General features: G+C 39.9%; 1 protein-coding gene across 4 annotated transcripts in view; it reads right to left on the reverse strand.

Moving 5' to 3' along the window:
* LOC113061734 (A-kinase anchor protein SPHKAP) overlaps positions 1-21001 on the reverse strand; it is a 77358-nt gene that overhangs the window by 47765 nt on the left and 8592 nt on the right. The window contains exon 1 of one of the 4 annotated variants that reach the window (XM_026231125.1): positions 2941-3206. The exons of the other annotated variants lie outside the window; for them this stretch is intronic. The gene's annotated coding sequence lies outside the window, so the exon portion shown is untranslated. Of the gene's footprint in view, positions 1-2940; positions 3207-21001 lie in introns of those variants that run through there. 4 annotated transcript variants of the gene reach the window in all.

A 21001-nucleotide genomic window follows, 5' to 3' on the forward strand; every position in this document is an offset into this window, starting at 1 on the left:
GTTAACCCCGCCCTCAGGAGAGGTTTGTGGCAAAACTCCAAACGAAAAACTGCGAAGCAAAAGCGAAATCTGTGGCAATGCATTCAGAATCCACGATCAGCAAAAAACGAATCTTTGAAAAATATTAACAAAAATGAAACATTTTTGAAGAGCCTGTTACATTTGTGCAACTGTGTTATTTTTAATATTGTTCTTTTTTCATTTTCATTGTGTTTTTCTTCTTTTGTAATGGCATATTTTTGATAGTTTCTGAAAAAGTTACGTTCAGTTTTATAAAGTTTTGTTCATTTTTATTGAAGCAAATGTAATTCATACCATGAGATGATATTGATAAATTCCTGGAATATTCAGAGAGGCGCAAGTGAATTTCCCTTGTGAAGTACAGATTCTTTAGTCTAATGGTGAGTCTGCATTTTCTCCTTTAGAGGCTGTTCATACAGAGTTGCATTTTTCCATTCGACTGCACTGCTTTTACAAAGTTAAAAAAAGAAAGAAAATGTAAACGCATGCTAGATGGACATCTTTAACCATTGAACTCACGTCTGACACAATTGAGACCTTGCATTTTTTTTCTCATTTTTGTCTTATGTTTTAAACGCAAAAAAGCATTTTAAAATGCAAAAAAACAAAAAATAAATAAATAAAAAACAAACACACATTCTGTGTGAACTGCCTTTTAGTGTTTGCCTTGATACTGATGGGTCTCTGTTTGATTGCACATAAATATATCTAATACAATGTCCCAAATGAGTTATATATTAAGAAAATGTCCCTTCAAGTGGTATCTTTTCCCAAAAATGTAATGTAAAACCATTACCATTTGCAGCATTTGCAAAACAGCAGACAGTGTAGCTCCTGTCAGATTCAACTCTTTCCCCTTCTAATGCAATGGGTTATGACACAAACCCATAAACGCCATTTGACAGCTATCAAATGCACCACATCTCGTGAGCGCTTTGCAGCTGAACGAAAAAAAGATGTTAAAAATCCTCAAATTATCCCTTGAGGACATGATCGCAGCTGCCTGATGTGTTTGCATGTGTCGTGGGCCTGAGCTAAACTGAAGCTCCAGTCTTTATGGAAATCGTGTCGATGATTACGTGAAGGGTCGTTATTATTTATCAGCAAAAAAGCATGCTGGAAACATTTCATACCCGGAGGACAGTAATGGCGTGTAAAGTAAAACATATACTCCCATTTGAGTTTTGCTCATGATGACCTGTCAAAAGCGCATTAAATTTTCTCAGTCTGTTAATCACAGCTTTGGGAAGTGAATGCAAATGCTGTTTTAAGCCCTGTTTACACCATCAGTGAACTCAGTTTTCAATAAGAGAAGGTGACTTCCAGTGGCATGATAATCAGTGACCTCCGGCACCAGGATGTAGGCACATGACAAGGCCGAGAAAAGTTTAACTTCATGCAAATGCAGAGATATGATCATGTACTTCCGGATCTCATGTGACTCATGTGAGTTTACGTTTAATTTCACAGTAAAATTGCTTACAAAAATAGGCAGTTTTTCCTCCATAAATTATCGACACTTTAAAAAATACATTCAAAGCAATAATAAATGAATAAAAATATCAGTTGAATTAATGTAACTCGTTTGCTAACTTCCGCTATTGACACCAATCCCTTGATTTTGATAAGCATCTGCAGAATGAACAATGAATGTAATTGGCCACATTTCTGCAACCATTATAGGCGAGCCTCCAAATACATATCAACAAACCTGAATATCCAAAATGATTGACAGGCAGTAAACCCTTCTGATTGGCTATGCAAGGGCGGGCTGCTCACCTTTTCTCTTTTATTCTGTTAGCAGAGACAGCACGATTATTTCACGACATAACCTATATTTGAGTTATATTTGTCCGTTTGAATTAACAATTTACATGTGGTATTCAAATGCTTAAAGCACTTTTAAGTCCATCAGTTCGGTCATTTTACCAAACAAATTTAAGCTTAGGACGTAGCCTACTTGTACACAAAAGCAACGTTTTAAAGTCAAGTTGTTGATGAACGCTTCCGAGATTAGTTTCGTGCAGCTGTGACCGTCCACAGTTCATCCTCTCTGTCACATGTTCCCTCAAACCGGGGAACGTTTCCAATTTCATTTGATCTGATTAATGAAGTTTAAGATTGTAATGACACTTAGTTTTAAATAATTCATTGCGCTGTCACGGTTAGTTTTAAAATGATCCTGTTGAGCGTTTAGGTCAGTGATCGAGGTGAAAGGAGAACCGCTGTTTTACGCGCTTCCCACAACTCAAAATCAGTGACAAGCGAGCCCAAATATCCATCACGGTGAAACCGGTGGAATATTCCGCGAAGAAAAAGAGATAACAATACAAAAGGGAGCGCGTTTCCCCAAAGCCAGCGCGCGAACAGATGCGCAATAAATGAGCGTGCACTGCGCGACGTCACGAGCCACCTGAGATAAATAGGTTATTTTATCTACAAAGACCCCTTATCTTGAGTTATTTTCTGCGCACAGTCGTTGAGAGACATGAACATTTATTCTACTACATTGTCTTTGACATTTATTCTGGTGGAGTGAGCGAACTCGTAGCTCAATAAACAGCATGGCGCGCAATGCACTGGAATCTAAACAAACAGTCTGTGAGTAAACATTCTAATGCTAGCAAATCAAACTAATTCAGATGCACATTCCATGCCACATCTTGCAGCTTGTGCACTTTTTCACGTCTTGCACATGGAGCGCGCGCACACGAGCGCCCGCACAATTATTGTTTAGTGATTTTAGTCTTTTGTGTGTCGTTTCAGTACCGATGAGTTTAATTTTAATAACCAAAAACGTTAAATTGTGTAGCTAAGACGCATGTTAAAGGATAAAATCGGTTCTCAGATTTGTTATATTAAGCACAGTGTCTCGTGCTGCATGATTTATGATGAAAAGGTTCAAATGCGCACACTTACCCCAATATTTTCAGATGGCACTGGGCTTCTGACGCTCCTCCACGAAACAAAAGAGCACTAAATAGCCTATATTATCCTGCGTGCCAAGAAGCCAAAGCGCTGTGGCGCGTGCCGGTCCCCCTGTCATCACATCCAATCCGTCAGTGCAGCGGAGGAATCTCCAGCGCTCGCGCCGCGCTCTGCTGTTAGTTAATAGACTCGCGCGCGGGACCTGCGCACAGACTGGAGTGAATGCCAGATAAGGCTGGGGAGCAGTCAGGCATTATCAAAACAGCGGGGGAACTCTACGTCACTGCGGGTTCCTTTGATAAACAGAACGCGGTAACACGACTTTGCTCACAAAAGAATAAACGCCAGCTTATAAAACAATGTCTTAAATTTATTCATTTAGCAGACGCTTTTATCCAAAGCAACTTACAGTGCATTCAGACTATCAATTTTTACCTATCATGTGTTCTTGGGGATTCGAACTCGCTTGATAGCGCAGTGCTCTACCAATTGAGCTACATAAACACTTTCTCAAATGAAATATGTAACATTGTGTACAGACTGACATCAGAGCATATAGGAAATTGTCTGGATAGAATATAAACAATGGGGTTTTATGGGCAACATATACTTTTACCATTTTAAAAGTAAAAATTTTAAGTTTAAAGCGGTCATCGGATGCTACATGCTCTTTTACAAGTTATTTGAACTGAAATGTGTGTTGGCAGCATGTGTACACAACCACAATATAATGATAAAAATCCACAAAGTGTTTTTATTGTTTCATTTTTCTTAATCTCTTTAAATAATTTCTCCTTTCTCAAATATACTATAGTTTGATTGACAGTAGTGCTGGACTGAACTGGTTTCTTACCCAAGCTCCACCCCTGAGTGACTGTCATCAGTCCACAATTGTTTCACCACCAGAGCAAATGCTGGCTAGAATGTCTCCTAAGTGATTGAGGCGTTTTTGAAGGAAATGCCTCCCTGATCTACCAATAACATCATATAGGTAAGTATAGGTATGAGTAGGAGTATAAGGTTTTTTTTCACGAATCTTTGCTAATCGCCTTTCATAATAATGTTAATTAGCAAGTTTCACCATGAATTCAGCTGAGAATGGCTGGAAGAGAGGGGCGGGGTCAGCAGAGCTCATTTGCATTAAAAGGGAAATTCTTCAAAATGACTTGCTCTGAAAACAGCTGTTTTTGAGAGGGTAAAAAGGGTGTTGTTTTACACTGAGATATTTTAAACCAAACTATGTTACATACCTTCCATTAAGACCCTAAAACAGGGGTGTCAAACGCAGTTCCTGAAGGGCTGAAGCCCTGCAGTGTTTTATTCCAACCCTGCTCCAACAACCCTGCTCCAACCCTGATGCAACCCATCCTGAACACCTCTCCAATCAAGCACTCTCAACATTCACACCTCCTGCATCCCCCCTCTCCCCCACACCTGCAATTCAGATCAGCAAGGATGCGGTGCGCCAGGTCTTCTGGAAGCAGAAAAGGAAAAAAGCACCAGGCCCAGATTGTGTTACACCAGCCTGTCTGAAATCCTGTGCTGACCAGCTGGCCCCCATCTTCACACGGATCTTCAACAGATCGCTGGAGCTGTGCGAAGTCCCTTCATGCTTCAAACGCTCCACCATCATCCCCATCCCTAAGAAAACCAAAATTACAGGACTAAATGACTACAGGCTTGTGGCTCTAACGTCTGTAGTCATGAAGTCATTTGAAAAACTGTTGCTGGCCCACCTGAAGGACATCACTGGGCCCTTGCTGGATCCTCTTCAGTTTGCCTACAGAGCAAACAGGTCTGTGGACGATGCAGTAAACATCGGACTGCATTATGTTCTGCAACACTTAGACAGACCGGGGACATATGTGAGGATCCTGTTTGTGGACTTCAGCTCGGCCTTCAACACGATCATCCCAAACCTCCTCCTGCCCAAACTAAATCAGCTCTCCGTGCCCAACTCCATCTGTCAGTGGATCAACAGCTTCCTGACTGACAGGCAGCAGCTAGTGAGGTTGGGAAAATACACATCCAGCACCCGTACAATCAGCACCGGAGCTCCCCAGGGCTGCGTTCTCTCCCTACTGCTCTTCTCCCTGTACACTAATGACTGCACATCTAAGGACCCCTCTGTCAAGCTCCTGAAGTTTGCAGACGACACCACACTCATCGGCCTCATTAAGGACGGTGACGAGTCTGCTTACAGACAGGAGGTAAAAGAGCTGGCTGTCTGGTGCAGTCTCAACAACCTGGAGCTTAACACGCTCAAAACAGTGGAGATGATCGTGGACTTCAGGAGAAACCCCCCTGCTCTCCCCCCACTCACCATCATGAACAGCACTGTGACTGCAGTGGAGTCATTCAGGTTCCTGGGAACCACTATCTCTCAGGACCTGAAGTCGGACATTCACATTGACTCCATCGTGAAAAAGGCCCAGCAGAGGTTCTACTTCCTTCGCCAGCTGCGGAAGTTTAACCTGCCACAGGAGCTGCTGAAACAGTTCTACTCCACCATCATTGAATCCATCCTCTGTACTTCAGTAACTGTCTGGCTCAGCTCAGCTTCTAAATCTGACCTCAGAAGACTACAGAGAGTAGTCCGGACTGCTGAGCGAATCATCTGTACAACCCTCTCTTCTATTCAAGAACTGTACTTATCCAGAGTGAGCAAAAGGGCCAGTAAAATCACTCTGGACCCCTCACATCCAGCACACTCCCTCTTTGAACTGTTGCCATCTGGTCGACGCTACAGAGCACTGAGCACTAGGACGACCAGACACAGGAACAGTTTCTTCCCTCAGGCAATCCATCTTCTGAACAGCTGATAATAACGGCGAACACACTACACTTTATATTTATATACACACACACTTTATTTATCTAACACACATACTTAGTATACACTTAAATTTTGCACATAATACACATGTACATACATAACTGCATTTTGTAATATACCTGCCTACAATTGTAAATTTGTATATTGTCATTCACTATCTACTTATTTGTATTTTTTATTCTTTTATTATGTGTTTTATGTTCTGTCGCTGTCATTCTGTTGTACTGCGGAGCTTCTGTCACGAAAACAAATTCCTCGTATGTGTAAACATACCTGGCAATAAAGCTCATTCGGATTCTGATTCTGAACACACATACCATGTAGTTATCAAATAAGCCTGAAGGACTTGATTAGTTGGATCAGATGTGTTTAATTAGAGTTGAATCTAAACTCTACAGGGCTCCGGCCCTCCAGGAATTGAGTTTGATACCCCTGCCCTAAAGAATCATATCAACTTGTGGAAAATGGAGACTGTACCTACTAATGATCAAACGTTTCTAGAATGATTTTTCTATATTCTTAAGGCTCTTATGATCACCAAGGCTTCATTTGTTTGATGAAAAACAAAAAATTGAGATATCATGACATATTTTTAACATGTGACATTTTAACATTTTTCTATTTCAATATCTTTTAAAATGTAATTTATTCCAGTGATGATAAAGTTAAAGATAATTTGACTTTTATTGGTGTTCAGTTATTTATAATGGTTTTTATTGGCCTATATTGTCAATGTAGTTTTTGAAAAAGTTTTTGATGCTTAGCTTTTTTTGGAAACCATGATACTTTTTTTCAGTATTATTTGATGAATATTACATTCAAAACAAATAAGTAAAAAAAAAAAAAAACTATTATATTTTATATCACAACTGTTTTCAACATTGATAATAAAAAGAGATGTTTTTACATATCAGCTGTTTGTACTTTCATTGTGACGGCACCCATTCACTGCAGAGCATCCACTGGTGAGCAAGTGATGAAATGCTAAATCTCTCTAAGTCTGTTCCCAAGAAGAAACAAACTCATCTATATCTTTATAAATATTCAGAAGATTTTTTTTATTCTGCGTGAACTATTCCTATACTCTGCAATAAAAGCTGCCGGAAAATCTGTCTCTTTAGGGATGCGCTATTATGACATTACTGGTGACAGTTTTATTTTCTAATATAAATTACGCAGAAGGCATAGAAGCAGCAGATGTTTTATCAGAGCCTGTACTGACACCATTCTGAACACATCTGGTTTGATTTACTGATAAGAGTGTTATTGGCCAAACACTGAAACAGCATGTTGCAGATTGAAGAATATTTGGAATTTAAATGCATTTTCACTGAAAAAAAAGCACTAGTTTATGAAAGAGGACAAATAAAAGAAATGATCTTGTTCTATTAGTGCAGTCACAAGTGAAACTTGTCAAGTTAGATAATAAAAAGCGAAAGTGACTCGAACATGTAAGGTCATATGTAGTTATTTTTAAAGTATTATCGATTGATTCCACAGCTTATGTATATTAAATATGATCTGTATATATTAATATTCATTTAAAATAAATGCTTTACAATAATTGTTCAACTAAAATTGCTATATACTGTAGTGACCTTTAATTTGGAGGAAGAGAAACTGGGGGAGTGACTTTTTTGCATCAGATGTGTGTCATTTTGCTCACATCTGATTGGCCCAATTTGAATTTGAGATCTATTACCCAGAACATAACCTGCCCTGGAGCAAGTTACTATGGCAATGAATGCTGCTGAAAGCCAAGCCACTTTCATGGTACCTAAAACTCCCAGGATTTGTGCAAAATAAACTTAAACTTGCCTGGCCAGCCAGCTAACCCGGCTTTGTGGTACAGGCAGCAGACGGTGTGACTCTGACCTCTCTCTCTCTCGCTCTCATCCATCTGTTTAACATGAATTATCTAGAACTGTCCCTGCTGGGCTCATGATGGCAACTGACAGCTGTCACTGTGACTTTGATGAGAGCAGAGAGAGCCGGCCTGAGGGTTACAACATGTACACACAATCCTGCGTCATCTTTATAAATTTTTCTTTCTCATTAAGTAGAAATTTCAGTAGGTATGTACCAAAGCTCATTGTTATACTGGTATGATATAGACTTTTTTGTCAAATCGGATATAAGCCTGATAGAAGTCTGATACTCTGCATTCAACCCCTACTTATGTGTAAATATTTATATATAGTAACAAAATGTATTGTTCATAAGATTTTACGTACATTGAAACTCTCATACAGTACTTATTTGTTTTTTTAAAAATGTTGTTGTGTTTAAGATTTTCACAAGAATCACTGTTAATTTGAATGTTGAACAAGAGTATTAATTTCTTCCTCTTCTTCTTCTTCTTTTTGTAATAATAGTTTATCACGGTTTAAAAAAAACTGTTTTCAACATTGATAATAATAAGAAATGTTTCTTGAGCAGCAAATCAAAATATTAGAATGATTTCTGAAGGATCATGTGACACTGAAGACTGGAGGAATAATGCTGAAAATACAGATTTTATCACAGGAAAAAAATACATTTTTTAAAATAAATTAAGATAGAAAACAGCTATTTAAAACTGTAATAATATTTCACAATATTACTGTTTTTAATTTTGATAAAAATAAATGCAGTCTTGATCAGCTTAAGAGACTTCAGTATGTACACACACACACACACGCACGCACGCACACACACACACACACACACTTGTGCTAACTTCTGCAGTTAGCAAGTTAATGAGGTAGTGATATTCTAAACTGATCAAAAACTGTACTGGTATTTCATCATGAAAAAGTATTGGACTGGACATTACAAAGTGTTATCAAGACTTTTGCCACGATGATGTGTAGATGATAAAGTGAGGAGCAAAATAACACTGACGGCAAAACAATACTAAACAACTTCAGCCTAAAAACTTCAGGAAATCAGTCAAGACAGAGATGAGAAGCACTTGAGCCTTTTCCCAAAACGAAAGACTGTAAAGGAGCCTGCTTTGATGAAATAAGTGAAAACGAGACACTCAGAAAAGAGAGAAAGATAGAGGTCTATGGAAATCAACCAAGAGTATCCACTGTACACAGAGACAGAAGAAAAGAAACGCAAGTACAGCCATATAGGAGAAGAGACAGAGGAGGAGGACATTAGAAAGACGGGATGTGACACCGACTGAGATATGTATGGGATATAGGTGGCATGGCTATAAGCACCTATGGGACTCTTGGGAAAGGACAGGCCGTGTGACGTATATACAGATGAGTACTGTTTTATGACGAGTGTACACACCCAGCCTGCATTGAAGTTATGCAAATTTAATGTGTCACTTTAATGATATGCTAATTCCCAGTGTTTTCTTAATGCCATAAAGACAGGAGTCTGTCATCTAATTAGGAGGGACGCATTTGAGTGTGTTTACAGATGCAGGAGATGCAATGGTGTGTGTGTGTGTGTGTGTGTCTGTGTGTGTGTGTGTCTATTACGATACAGCTGGAGAACAAAATTCAATTGACAGATATTTCCACCTAATCCCACAGACAGATAAGCAGGGCCTTTTATCACATCATCAAAGACAGCGAGTGCCCTTTGTCAAGAGTACATCCAGCACACACCTCTCTCCAATAGAGTACGAGCACAAACAGCAGAGTTATTGGAGGAGGCACACAAGGTTTGGCCCACGTGGGTGTAATTAGTGTTAATGGGATAGTTGATCAGTATAATTACTGAGAGTCTGGCTGCTGTTATTCTAATCGTGGGGATTTATAAGTGCGTATGTGTCCCCTGCACATCAGCTCCCTCTCGTAATTCACATGGTACCTGCATTGCTGATTATGATAATCACACGCCACTGCTTTATTTTTAACTCAAACGCACATGTGAGATAGCACTGTTGAAAATTATTTTTGAAGTTATAAATTACAAGATTTCTGGAGTATGTTTTTGAAAAGAACACTGTACAAATTGTCATGTGCTATCTACTTAAAAAATATGGTGACAATATTACACTCAATATTTTTGAATAGTTTTTAAGGCTTGATCTCTTTAATGAAATTTACCTGTATAATGTAAAATCTGATAAATTATTGAATCTATGATGCAATGAATTTAATATTATTAGTGAAATGTGCTCATTTATTTTAAAGGTCCCATTGAATGCAAAAATCACTTTTATAAGGTGTTTGAACACAGTTCAGTGTGGCCGCAGTGAGTGAAAACAACCAGTTTATAATGGTAAAAATCAATTCACTCATTGTTTTATAATCCCAATAATTCATAAACAGTCTCTTCACACAGGCAGTTACAGTTTTCTTTCTACAATGAAAACAACATGTGCGTTCGACTTCATGAGCACTACACAAACCAATCGCAATCTGACTTGAAGCAGTGCATGCTGGTTCGAAATTTTGTCCGACTTGAGACCATAGACAGTAAAAGAAATGGACACAACGACCCCGTTGGATTCAACGGAGATAAGTGAAGTCATTTAGAAGCACTCACTTCCTGGGGGTCGAGCGTACTGCGCAGACTCAAACTGAGCTTGATGACGTAGATCTCACGAGAGCAACCTGTAAGTCCTCTGATCACTGTGCCAAGAGAAATCTGAATCACCCACCGAATCTTGCAGAGAAGGCGAGTGTGAACAGGAACTAATTTTGGTAAGTATTCTGATAAATTATCTCCCTTGACTTTATGCCTCCACGTCCCCCGATAGCCTCATAGACAGTAAAAGATTGCCTACGAGCTTCTCCTTCTGTCCATACCGTAATTCCTCTACTGTGCGACAAAGAGTCGCTGGTTATGAGACAGTATTTTTTAACCGTATTTTGGAATTTCTACTTCAAAAATTTTAATTTTATTTAATGTGTTACTTGATGCTTCTTCATAAATATTTGTGAAATTTACTAGCAATTTCTAAGTCAATTGAATTTTTGCATTTTCAATTGACATCAACTTTAATACATATTCATTTAAAATCTCTCCCTCCACTGTAGCTCTCAAATATTTATTTACATTCAGATATGGCATATCAATATTCATTGTGTCAGGTCCTTTAAATCTTCACTCCTTTTCATCCATTCATGAATTCATGATCTAGAACCTGTATATTGCTAAGAAACAAACACCTTTTTATATTTTTGTATTATTTATATCTCATTTCCTATATCTGTTAATGTTTGTGTATATTTGTTTGTTTTGTGTGTGTGTGTAGTCATCCAAACCAGAGGGATTACTCAGGTTTGTAATTAGTCCAACGGATGCTTCAGACAACTTAATTATGTTCCTTAATTTACATGCAGACCAAATGGAATACCAGGTGTTTGGCCTCCTCAATTCAATTAACGCTCCTTAATGCCAGTCGACCTGCATGGCAGGGCAATACGTGCAACAATTATGGATCAGGATTAGAGCTGAGGCATAGCTGACTGGCATATCAGAGGACATTATCATATACAAAAGAGGCATAATTTACTGTTAATAATAATGATGCACAGACGGCCACAATCATTCCTGGAATATAGAAGCAGTTCTAATGATCTGTGCAAATGGGACTGAATTGCACATCATTATAATGGGAGTAAAAACAACACCACGAGGCTGACACAACAGCGGGAAAATGTCTTTTCAAATAAAATCGTACACATCAAATGTTAAACAGAATACCTTTCTCATAAACAACTTCTGTTCATTTCTATTCTAAAAAATCTGTCCCTTTATCATTACCTATTACTAGTGTGTTCCTCCTCACTGTTAACTTTTGGTCTGCATAGTTGGGGTTTAAGAGACAAAGGGATAGTTCACCCAAAAATGAAAACTTACTGTTAATTTACTCGCCCTCAGGCCATCCATTCCTCAACAGAAACTTAAAGATGATTTTTAGATGGAGCCTTAGGCTACGTCCACACGAAGCCAGAGCTTTCCCTGTCCAATCTTTTTTTCCCCTTGTCTCAAGGGAAATATCTTCATCCACAAGAAAACACAAAAATGACACAAAATTATGTAGTATACATGCCAGACCAGCATGTGGCGCTGTAATTCTGCCACAGAGATACACAAAAACTGGAGAAGACTTCGACTATATACGGTATACAAACGAACATGGAACAATACATGCGCCCTTAGATCAGTTGGATGTGTACAGGAGGTAAAAACTTTATAAATACTGTGCGTTTTCTTACACAAACAGCTCATTTCATGTCTCAGGTCATCAATGTGTACTCACAATGGGTAATTGTTTAATTCGGACTCCTCTGTGCCGGCTCTTTGAGGTGGGGACCATAGACCTGCATTATATGAGTCGCAGACAAGAACGGTTTGTCCTAAAAATATCAAAATGGGAACTACTGCAGAAACAAAGACACCTACATCTTGGATGTCCTTGAGGTAAGATAAAACATACCAAAATTTAATTTGAAGGTTAACTATCCCTTTAAGAAAGCGAAACAATGGCTCTGTGCAAGAAACTGAACATTATTTACAACATTATTACCTGTAATCCAGAGCCTCAGTCAAACTCAGAAATCTGATTCTTTTCAAACTGGTTCGTTTTTAATAAAACTGATTCAAATAACTGATTCAACAGTTCATTTACCTAAAAACACAATGACATAACGTATACACAATTATAGTATTAAAATACCCAATGATGGTTGGAAACGTGGAAGTTTTACAGGTTTAAAACAGGAACAAACTAATCTTCATCAGCTCAGTTTTTTCCATAAACAGAAACCATAAAAACTTTAATTTTGCCCCTTTCATTAAGGTGCTCTGTTCATACATGCACAAATCAGCAGCCCACCGATCTTCAGTCCAAATCAGAACTGTCTGCTCAGCTCATTGAAAACCAGCAGCGTAGGATCATCTGCACAGGTATTTGGCTTGTTTCCAGTCTGAGTTACAGTCAGCATCTGAAAGTGAGTTTTGATTGAGTAACTGATTTGTGTTGCTCAAGCTGCAAACTGTTTCAGACGGTTCGGTTCAGTTCAGTTCTATTGATTCAGATCACTGAAAAGAACTGGTTCTAAAGAATGATTCACTCTCAAACCAGACATCACTCCAGATGCTCTGGATTGCAAAGTAATAATGTTGTAAATAAGGTTCAGTTTCTTGCACAGACCTATTGTTTCGCTTCACAAGACCTCAATGTTTCATCAGGAGCTATGGGTATATGTTGCAGTTTTTGTTTCTCAAGTTACCAGTAGCGCTTGACTTGCATTTTATGAATCACCAGAGACCACAGTTTCAGCTAAAAATAAATGATTTTCTATAAAAAAATTAATATCTATAGTGAAATATACTGTTACTTCAACTAAATGCTTTACTAGTTGGCACTGCAACAGTTCTGAGATGCCAGCTCCTGTGGTCCTGCTGGCTAGTGTGAGAACGCACTAGATTACACTGGCACAGACTGCACACCCACACCTATATCAGTTTTCCACAGGAAGACACAGAGACTGCATAATGTTAAAGCAAAAACACACTTCAAGCTTTAAAATCCGCATGAATTTTATTTATCTAAATGCATGCATTTGATGAACAGTTTATCCATGCATTTGGTTTATTTGTACAGGAATAGGTGACCTGTGGGGTGGTGATGCTGAAAATTACTCCACCCTCAGGTCTGAGTTTGTTTCTTCATGGGACAGATTTGGAGAAATTAAGCATTACATCAAATGCTTACCAGTGGATCCTCTGCAGTGAATGGGTGCCGTCAGAACGAGAGTCTTTGGCTTCACAAGACATTAACTGATGGACTGGAGTGGTGTAGATTACTTGTGGATTATTGTGATGTCTTTATCAGCTGTTTCTGATGGCACCTATTCACTGCAGATAATCCATTGATGAGCAAGTAATGCTAAATTTCTCAAAATCTAATCCCATGAAGAAACAACACTTCTGGACTTCTCCAATCACTTTATACTTTTTGCACACTGCTGTTCTCACACATTAGGTTTGCTGTTGGATCAAGTGTAGTTGGCACTGCCCCATGCTTCAACAACCGTCCCTCTCTGAGGCAAGCTAATAAGGGAATGAGGGAAATCAATGGAGTGTCCTTTATGGACACCACAGAGCTCAAGCAACTACGTATGTCTTTTAATGGATCACATATAGTGTGCTAACGACTCTCATAAGAGACATTCCAATGCAAAGCCTGCATTACACTGTGACAGGTCCACAAAACAATCCGTGCTGAAATGTGCTGCACAAACAATTAAGGTCGGGCTGAAACGATTGGGGACCTTGTTAAAAATAAACTTCAGGCTCTCTTTCCTAATGTTGGGATGCTCTGGAAGGATATGCAGTGTGGCAAAACACAGCCAACAGCATGCGTTAGTTTTTTTTAGTTGTTCTAGTATTTAGAAATAACAGTTTCTTCTGCCTTAATCCCTCATATTGAATTCTATAGTAGTAGATCAATGTTCTATAGATGATCAATTGTAATATGTAAAGTCTCATCACCTCTCCAAGGACTAATTCCCATAATGAACATGTCAGTTCACTGTAAAATAATCAACCTGCTACTGACATTTACCCAAATATTGTGCAACTTGGCAGATATATAAAATCAATCATATCCACGAACATTCAATCACAATTACACACATAAAAACAACTGCTGCCATTTCAAGCATTAGCGAAAACCTTTACTGACTAAAATATGAGAAACATTACATATCTGAAAGATTTTAATCCATAATACACACACACACATATAAAAAACCTTACTATATTATCATATTACTTACTACATTAATTATGTGCATTTAAGCAATAATGACTCTGAATGATTGAAAAAGAGGAGAAGAAACACTTAATGAAGGAGAGAGAGAGAGAGAGATAGATGTTTGACCACAATAATGCAACACTGTTATGCTGAAGTTGCAATCACCCAAACGTGTCTGTCTGTATCAAAGTTGATCGATTATTATCAATAATAAAACAGGGTCCAGACCTGAGCTGATATTCACTGAGAGTGTCAATTAACTGTGTGCCAGTAGAAAAGTAAAACTCAACTGGATCTGTCAATTTCTTTTAGGCCTCATTAGCAAACAGAAATGAATTATGTATGATTGCCTTTTAAATCAATTATAAATTAAACACTGGAATGAAAACAGCAGGTAACCGGGATCAAATGAGCAGAAAGAGAGCGGGGAAAGTGAGAGATTTAGTTTCTGTCATGGCACAAATGGCCTCCATAGGAACTCCAATGAAAAAAATTACCACCTTTATACTCTTATGTGGCTTTAATGGTTTTAGCTAATAATAGAACTGGAATCTTCATCTCATGTGAGTGCACATCAGGTTTTATGAAGGTCAATTTAAGACATTTAAAGAAGAACATTTAAAGACTGGGAACAGAATATGCCAGTATGTTCTCTGAATCTAATTGTCTAAGGAGCAGAACATGAGCTGCATTAGCAACAAAACACAACATTTAGCGGATTGATCCATTAATTCATAAAAAACCTTCTGATCACACTGCAAAAAATATTTTTTTATTCATCAATATTTTTTTTCCTGTTTTCCAGTGCAAATGTCTAAAGTTTCTTAAATCATGATTACATTAAGCACCAAAATGACAAGTTAAGAAGTCTTTTTTTTTTTCTGAGAAACTGATCATGGTTAAAACTAAAATATCTACCAATGTATAAGCTCAGAAAAATCAACGAAAACAAATTTACATAAGTTATTGACAGACATTTGTTTTTGGTTTTAGCTTTACCTTACTTTACTCTGTGGAATTCTCAGAAAACAAGTCTTTAACTACAGTATTTTTATTTTGCACTTCAAGTAAATATACAGTATATTTTGATTTAAATAAATAGTTCACCTGCAAATTTTTATTCTATCCTAATTAACTCACCCTCATGTTGTTCCAAACCTTTATGAGATTCTTTCTGATGTTGAACACAAAATAAGACATTTTAAACCAAACAGTTGACGTTGCCATTGACTTCCATAGTTTTTTATTTTTATACTGGAAGTCAATGGCTGCCGTTAACTTTAGTTTTGTGTAAAATGTGTCTTTATGGGGAAAACATGACTTAGTGCACTTGTAAGAGCAGTGTTTCTCTCTTCTAATATATCACTTGATGTCTCACCTCATAAGTTGAGAGCACTGATATTAACAGACAATGATCAGCAGATGTCACACATGGCCAATCAGGAGTGAGTCTAAAAATAGCACATCAATTTCTACTGTACCCACATTGCCTTTACTTCCTCCCTGAACTCCCTCTTTGATCCAAGTGCATGTCCCTCGCTGGCCTGATCCTGGGCTTTAGGGCCCTCTATCATTTATTAAAATGGCATGCAGGTTGCTGTGCCAGTAGGGGAAACTCTTTACCTGGTGATCTGGCAGCATGAAATTATCCAGACCACAAAAAAAAAGCCAATAAAGTAATATGAAAGAAGCAATAGATTTAATCTGCTGGAACCTCCTCTTCATGAGCTCTTTCCATCTCTTCTTGTTGTTGTTTATTTGTATTGGAGTTTACCATTGTGTGTTTTTGTGAAAAACCGCTTATACGATGCCCATTGTGTTCATTTTGCATGGTTGACAGTTAGAGTCCCTGCTCTATGTCTCTCTCTTTCTTTACTTGCCAAAGCCTGACTGCGAGTAAAGCATGCAAGCATTACTGTTGCGGATTAAAATTCAAATTGTGTTTCATGAGTTTATCTTGCTGACCAGAGAGAGAACAAGAAACAGAGAGCGAGAGAAAGTGAGGGAGGAGAGGAAGAATCAGTGCTGTGAACAGCAACAACAAGCACAGAGTAGATTTGAGACAAAAAAATTTAAAAAAGCAGAAGGTATGTTACAGGGGGGGGGTGAAATGCTTGTTTTAACTCAATCTCCTGTTAATCTTGAGTACCTATAGAGTAGTACTGCATCCTTCATAAATCCAAAAAGTCTTCAGTTTTATTATATTCATAAGAGAAAGATAGTCTGTACCGATTTTTGCCGGAAAAACACGACCGACTGGAGGCGTGACGGGTGGGCGGAGCTAAAGAATCACGAGCGCGAATAGGCTTTTGCGTTGAGCATGTGGAAGCTGTGACATTACCGTGAGGGAAAAACCATCATCCAAAACAAACCATGGCTTACAGTCAGATTCAGCCGTTTATTTATGATCCAGAATCAGATCCAGAGGCTGAAACTGAACGAGAGCAGCAGCAGCAACGACTCGCTCCGAGCGGGGCTCGAACCCGGGTCTCGGCATGGGAGGGGACGCACTAACAAGGAGGCAGAGATATTTGAAGCAGTTTTACTCACCGCCTGCGGTTCCAACACACGATCGTGACCCTTTTTCCTTGGGATTGCATCATCCTTAAGAAATAAACGATACGCAAATCCGTCGTCAAACTGGGCCTTGTGAACAAGCATCTTCGAAATGCAGGGAACAAACAAAAACACTTGCACAACTCCGTTGATGCTCTGTAAAAATAAACTCCATCCACTGGTCCCTTAATGCTGTTTCTTTGGTAATCTGTGCAGGGTTGTCTTGCCCTGGCAACCAAAAACACACTTCTTTTGTGACTTTTCGCGACGCTCTCACTCTGATCAGTGAATCGCTCTGATCAGTGAAATGTCTGTGCTGCTCAGCCTCGCTATACGGGAGCGCGCGCTCTTCCGGCAGAAGTGCGTCAGGACCCATATAAGGAAATTCCGCTCCATCTAACGTCACACAGACCCATTTTCGAAAAAAACTTTCCGAAACTTGTGACAAACCGGAAGGAGTATTTCGGGAACAAAAATACTCCTTCAAATGTACAACTTAATTTTTGAAACTTTGTCCATGTTTAGCATGGGAATCCAACTCTTTAACAGTGTAAAAAACTCAGTATGCATGAAATAGCATTTCACCCCCCCTTTAAGGTTTAATGTGCATCCACGTCAAAAGCTGCGAAGGTGTGTTACCAAGCAAGGTTACTTCATCTGAAAAGCAAAACATTAGTAGAAAGTTTTTTTTTTTTTTTCACTGCCACTAGTCTTGATTTGACTAGTCTGGAAACTACAGTGAATTGTATGTACTTTAAAGGTAAGTGTTTTTAGAGTTTTGAGAAAATTTAGGTAATGGAAAAGTTTTTACAATGAGCCTATGTTGCAATTATGGTATTACGTTTTGCTTGGCCTCAAGTAACATCCTTGAAAAAAGAAATTTGGCAGAGTAAGTTATTACAATTTGAAGAAACATCACAAATTCTTTTGTTTACCATTAATGATCTCTCAGAGCATCTTTACCCTCTCCAGACTCTATCTGTTGACCAGGAATCAGGCCAGCAGACCACTCAAAGTATTAATCGACAGTCATTGCAGGCCAGCACAAATGACCTCTGCAGGATCTGCCAGACATCTGATCGCCTCCTGCCAAAGCTCTTGTTGGAGCATCATGAGCAAGAGTCGACGTTTCTTTGTGTTTGCTTGTATGCGTGTGTGTTTGTATGCGTGGTAGTGTTCGCAAAACTAAACCCCAGCTAATATCATTACCAGTCATGCTGCTCCAATATAACCCCACTATGGAGACATAAAAGACCTCAATCAATTCAGGTCTAGACGCTACTGGCCAATCAATAAACACATAACATCACAGATAAAATGGAAAACACAAAGACTAGCTTCAAGCCTACACAGCAAGGGCCAAAGAATTACAAAGGAGGAGGAGAAGAGGAAAACTGAGAGGGGGATTTGGCGAGTCCTGCGGGCTCCATTTGTTTGTTGTAATCAGGTCTGATGATCTCAGATACACATCTGCTGGAGTCTCAAACATGGCTGGATGGTATAGAGCAAAATAATAGCATCCCATAATCAAATAAGCACTTGTTGTGCAAACAGCAGGGGCGCCGTAGGACGGTATGCTACAAAAGAAGGTAAAATTTGAAGCAGTTTCTGAAAAAAAAAAAAAAATAATAATTTAGCTATTAAAAACACTACAACACAGCAAGATGGTCATTATATAATGCACTCTATAGGAGCTAGGAAGCAATTTCAGACACAGCTTTGAATACCCTTTCATTGGTACACACCTGTGGACTCTCGACACAGACTTTCAAACTTTAGCTTAAGTTCACAGCAGAGTGCAGTCTAATAATGTTCACTCAGTGTGGATTTATTTGCTGCATTATGCAGATTCACTTCCTGACCCCCTCCATGCATGCACATGTGACTGAGCTAACGCAGCGGACATAAGGCTGATTACACACATGCACAAAGTCCTCCAAACACTCATATCCATGAGCACACACTAATGAGAGCATCTCTTCATTACTTTTCTGACCCCAATCAGAGTGAAGATTGGCCCCCTCCACCGACCCTCATTAATTATCTATACACACACACTTATATTTTGTCCTTTGCATCCCATTCACAAACTCTTGCAGCCTTCAGGACCTTCATTGCATTATAGAAATATATACAATATAGAAAGTCTTGCAAGTTGGCAGCAACATAAGTGATCTCATCTTTTCCCAACATACAAACACTTCTGATGAAGCAACATAAATTAATTCATAATATGGCATTTAGAGACAGAACACTTGAGATTTGTCTTATGCTTGATTACAGAAACGAATACGAAACATTCTGCCTCCCACCCATCCTACTACACAACAACATATACATTATTTATTTAATTTCAGCCATCTCTCAAACTGAAGGCTGCAGTTACATACACGGATGCATTGGCATATACGATAAAAAACAACTTGTTCTTTTACACCTGCACACTCAGCACCCAGTCAGCCACTACAGGTTCTACTGTCCCCCACCCGCCACTGTCTATGGCGTATCTCTGCGGCACACAGAAGTGCTGGCCTTTTCATTCTCATCTCTCTCTCTCTCTGCACCCACTCCGCTATTACACCTCTACCATGATGGGTGGCCATAGACAGTAAAAGAAATGGACACAGCGACCCCATTGGAACTCAATTGAGACAAGTGAAGCCCATTTTTAGCTATTTTTAGTTTCTGACACGCAGACTGAAACTAAGCTTGATGACATCAGCAACCTGTCTGACAGATGTAACCTTCTAGTAGCTGTGCGTGCAAACTGTGTCATGATCCTGCCCTCGTGTCCTTGATTTTTCCTAGTCTTGAGGCAGGATCATGACAGACCCTTGTTTTGTGTACAAGCGCATGGCCTTGTCTTTGGGCCATGTGCTTGTGTTGTCTCGTTCCCTTGCCCCGCCCCCCTTATTATCCCAGTCTTGCCGTGATTGTCCTATCTGTGTCACCTGTCGTGTCTTAATTGTTCCCCCTATTTAGATCTCCTAGTGTGCTCTGTCTTGCGTCGGTTCATTGTGTTACTTATGTGTTTCTCAGATGTGTTCCACACTTGTGACTGTGATTGTATCCTGTATACCGTGAGTGTTTGTTTATAGTTAGTGTTTAGTGTCTTTATCTGGTCAGCCCTGTCTTGTTTGGTTATTTAGTCCTTACCCTAGGTATTGTTTTCCCCCTCGTGGGTTTTTGTTTTCCCTTTTTGTCAAATAAATCATGTGTGTACCCGATTCCTGTCTGCACCTGAGTTCCTCCCTTACCAAAACCCTGACAGAATGAACCGACCAGAATGGAACTCAGCGGACAGGAGGCAATGCTGGATGCCCGTGCCAGCAGCGTTGAGAGCTGGCGTGCCCGTGCCAGCAGCGTCGAGAGCTGGCGTGCCCGTGCCAGCAGCGTCGAGAGCTGGCGTGCCCGTGCCAGCAGCGTCGAGAGCTGGCGTGCCCGTGCCAGCAGCGTCGAGAGCTGGCGTGCCCGAGCCAGCAGCGGTGGGCGTGCCCGAGCCAGCAGCGGTGGGCGTGCCCGAGCCAGCAGCGGTGGGCGTGCCCGAGCCAGCAGCGGTGGGCGTGCCCGAGCCAGCAGCGGTGAGCGTGCCCGAGCCAGCAGCGGTGAGCGTGCCCGAGCCAGCAGCGGTGAGCGTGCCCGAGCCAGCAGCGGTGAGCGTGCCCGAGCCAGCAGCGGTGAGCGTGCCCGAGCCAGCAGCGGTGAGCGTGCCCGAGCCAGCAGCGAGGAGCGTGCCCGAGCCAGCAGCGAGGAGCGCTGGCGTGCCCGAGCCGGCAAAGAAGAGAGCCGTATTCAAGTCTGCAGTCGTGAGAGCGGAGGAGAGAGCCGCGGCCGACTCTGCAGCAAAGACTTTAGTACAGTCTGTCTCATCTCATAAGGAGATGCCAATTGTCCTAGCTGCTAAAGCCTTTTCTGATTATTTGTCTAGTCTTGTCCGGATT

The sequence above is a fragment of the Carassius auratus genome, chromosome 43 (assembly GCF_003368295.1).
Source record: "Carassius auratus strain Wakin chromosome 43, ASM336829v1, whole genome shotgun sequence".
In the NCBI taxonomy this organism is placed as follows: Eukaryota; Metazoa; Chordata; class Actinopteri; order Cypriniformes; family Cyprinidae; genus Carassius; species Carassius auratus.